The sequence below is a fragment of the Amblyomma americanum genome, chromosome 3 (assembly GCF_052857255.1).
Source record: "Amblyomma americanum isolate KBUSLIRL-KWMA chromosome 3, ASM5285725v1, whole genome shotgun sequence".
Taxonomy (NCBI): domain Eukaryota; kingdom Metazoa; phylum Arthropoda; class Arachnida; order Ixodida; family Ixodidae; genus Amblyomma; species Amblyomma americanum.
Genome location: NC_135499.1, coordinates 169,720,529 through 169,724,381, shown reverse-complemented (window position 1 = coordinate 169,724,381; position 3,853 = coordinate 169,720,529). Strand labels below are relative to the sequence as shown.

The 3,853-nt window shown below is 48.1% G+C and overlaps 1 long non-coding RNA gene across 1 annotated transcript; it reads left to right on the top strand.

Moving 5' to 3' along the window:
* Positions 1-322: 322 nt before the first annotated feature.
* Positions 323-2,728, top strand: LOC144123461 (uncharacterized). Its single transcript, XR_013313102.1, has 2 exons — positions 323-408; positions 2,170-2,728. It is a non-coding gene; the product is annotated as an uncharacterized LOC144123461 (long non-coding RNA).
* The last annotated feature ends 1,125 nt before the right edge of the window (positions 2,729-3,853 follow it).

The following is a 3,853-nucleotide window of genomic DNA, read 5'->3' as shown; positions in this document are numbered from 1 at the left end:
CGCTCATAGAGTCAGGCAGAACCGTAATAAATTGTGGTAACACATAAAGGAATGATTTCACATGGCGCCGCCAAATTTATTGGCTGTGACCTGGAATAAAAAAGCAATTCGATGCAGACGGCGGTGCCGTTCAGCATATCGCGAAGCGTAAATCAAACTTTGACGCAAAATCATGGTTGCGACTGGATGTTGCTTGCTTTCAAAACCAGGCTCGCACACTGCCGATCAGGGCCGGCCGAATGTCTGTGATCGATATCGCACCTCAAGATATGTGGACAAATGTGACGTCATTGAGAGTCCGGGTTCTGTCTATGCAGGTGCTGAAAGTCACAGGCTCTCTCCGTTCCGTCACCAGCTGTGTAGGCTGGCTGATTTCGCCTTGTTTTTATCTAGTCGCATCACTGCGAGGTACGTATTGCGGAATGGTTGCGTTATCTTCGATCTCGCGCTTCTAATGTCGCCGTCGTGACAGCGTAACGCCTTGTGCCATCTGCCACCGAGATCCCCAAACTAAATACCAGCTGTCGACGAAGGCGGAGGCGCGCGCTCAGAACGCGCGCATATTTGTGTTTTTGAATCTTCTTCTCGTTGTCTAACCACATGGGCACTATCTGAATCTGAGTGGTTTGAGCCGAACATGCTGTCTTTCCGTATTCACAACCACAGCGAAACGCTGTCCGTTTATATCAAACACTTGAATATACGTGGTTGGCCTCCCACAGGCTCATGTTGCGCACTGAATCTCGTAAACGCGCTTAATCTTGATAAAGAGGAGGACTTTATTATTATTTGCAAGGAATTCATTTATATAAAACAAGTAAGTATGTTACTTTATACCGCTACTACAGAGCCATAGAGAATAGGGCGATAGGAAATGTCCCAGGATATTTAAAACTTCGTGGAACATTTTTTTTTTTACACTAGCCCATAGTCACAAGCCAGTCAACTAACACGTTACATGTGCACGCCAAGTTCTCTGCTGAGGCGAGAGTACCTGTATTTCACACAGCCGTCGGCGTCGCTTCGGCGCACGCGGTGGCTGCGACGCGCGTTGAAACTAACCTTGGAAGCTTTTTTAGTAGCAATGCTCCTGCCCCCATCTCCTTTATTTTGATTGCAGCAAGGTCCTTGACCACTGCATCATTTGTGAAAAAATGTCGAACTATGGTCTTTCTAAGTCCGATCGCAGTTGGTTTGCTAACTATATGTACAACAGACGTACTACGCCCACCGCTGTGGACGAGGGTGGCGCTGGCGAACGCTCTCAAGTTTCGGTTACACTACACATAAATACCATCGAAAGCATTAGGCTGGGCAGCCATCGCCGAAGCTCAGTTGCTAGAGCACCGGGCGCTAAATTCGGAGGTCATGGGTTCGGATCCCACCGGCAGCATGTGGTTATTTTTTCTTCTGCTTTATTATCAATTATGTTTAAAAAACAATTACCTTATTAAGTTCCCATTGATGTGCACCACAAATTATCTTAAAAATACATCCTCTATGCTCCTTTCTTTCGGTGACTGTTGGCTTCCGTCATGTATGCCATAACGAGCCCCTCTTTTGCCTTCACTTGTCTGCTCAATAGCTGCATACTAGGTAGACACAGCCGCGGGAGCTATGGTGAACAAAAGTATCGTCCCTTTAGTGTGACACCCTTGGGTCAGGGTACGGCATCTGCTATGCAATCTCTTCATCAATGAGCTTTAAGAAGTGGTTGCTCACTCTCAGATGTCCCAATACGCTGATGAATCCGCTCCCCCCATAGACTGCAGCTTAATCCAAGAGGGTGTGAACTCTGTGCACAGGTGGTGTTTGTCAAACAAGTTGAACATGCACGCAATTAAGGCTGTCGTGATATCGTTTACGAGACAAAACCTACCCTATTCAGTTTTCTTACGCTCTAACAACCAGATCATTGTGAGGGTGTCTGTTGTTCGCGACTTAGGTGCCCACTTAAAGGCTAAATTGATTTTTTCGCCTCAAATTCTGGAGGCCAAGAACAGAAGTCTGCGCGTGCTTGGCATGGTTACCCGCGTATGCAGGCTCCTACGCAGTACTGCATGCCGTGCTGCCCTGTACTGGAGCCTTGTCCTGCCGAGACTTGAGTATGCTTCCGTTGTGTGAAATTCGATCTGCTGCACCTTTTTTCAAACTCTTGAAAATGTGCAGAAAAGGTCTGTGAGGAGGAATGCCATGCGTCGTGCGGCCTGCTTATCTGCTCCACGAGACGATACACGGCTGCTCTGCGCGCTTTGGGACTAACTGGCATGGAGACTGCACAGCTGCTGCGAGACGTTGTCTTCAGGTGCTGAACTGGACGCATCGACTGTTTGATCCTAGCATTTTTGACCAAGATTCCAGTGACTGGATGGTCCGTGCGAGAAAGCCGTTTGTTTGATGTGTCACCGATCAAAATAAACCCCGTTGTGCAAATGATGTGTACGTATAGCAACATGGCACCATGTGCGCCTGATATATTTGATCAGGATTTGCAATTTTCAAGCTAAACCTGCGGTGGTCACTGGCACTCACCTTTCGACTGTTAACTGCACCTATTATTCATGTAACTGTCATAGTCTCAATCCTTTTTACTGCTCTTTTGTTATTCTTTTTTATTCTTGTCATTGATTTTTTCTCTTTCACTGCTCTGAGTGCACCATGCACTGTAAAAGGCCTGCGGCTGATAGTTGGGTCATCACAGTAAATAAATGAATTAATTATTTCCACATTTTCCTTTCACTTATCTCTGCTCTCGCTCTTCAGTTTTTACGTGGCAGTGATAGTGGTCCAAATGGCGCCAGTCGAGGGGTCCGCACGTTTTCCTTTGTTATTCATACAGCCACTTACTACTACAACTTATGTGCTTACCAATACAGGGCACACTACACTCAGGGACCATCGGTCTGGCACAGCAGTATGGCAGCGTGCCTATGACAGAGTGCTCTTACGTCGGCTCTCGTCTTTCGGTGGTGGCCCATGCAGGCGCCCGGAAGGACCGCAATACGGGCTCTTGTACTCCACGTGAACGCACTTTTTGAACTTGTGTTTGAAACATTGAATTCTTTTGGCGGGAAAAGTTCACTTAGGCTACGAAGAGCGCTGCATAATGCAAGGATTCTGGTAAAATTCTACCACCCGTGGTTCTTTAGGGGGCACGGGAATTTCAATAAACAGACTTCTTTGCCTTTCGTCTCCATGTGTAAGCGATGTCTCCGCAGCTCGGAATCGAACCAACCAACTCGTACTCAGCGGCACAATCTTGTAACTCTTGTTGGCGGCCACGACGAGTTACAAATATTAGGCCGCGCGAGGACCTACAGCGCGGGCTCAAATGAAAGTAAATGGAAGCTTTCGTATCCTCATTCTTCATTGGAAGCGAGTTCTAAACCCCCGGCTAGGCATAGCAGCCCATGGCTACACCGCGTCGGACGCTGGACATTGCACCTGCAGATCTGCCGCGAAGAAAAAGATCCCTATAGGTTCAAGGGACTACGAGCAACACTCTATTCACAGTACAACCGAGTGTCAACAAGAACTATTATTCTACAAACTGCCGCCTTTTGCGCAGTAGACTGACCCTCAACAACGGAGGTTTAAAAGCAGCGCGACACAGGGTCCTCCAGCGGAGAAAGAACTTATCGGTCGCTGGCCCCCTGCGCTTCTTAAGGTGCTTGTCTTCGAGACGGCATCTCGACGGAGGGGAACAAGTGCGCGCGCACTTGAGGAGAATTCGTGTGCACAGTACTTACCGCGGCCGCAGACCACCGCGGTCCTTCTGCGCAGTCAAAGAAACGAGTGTTTCCATTCGGGAACACTTCTGTCCGCCATTCATACTGGGCTGCTGCTTCATGAT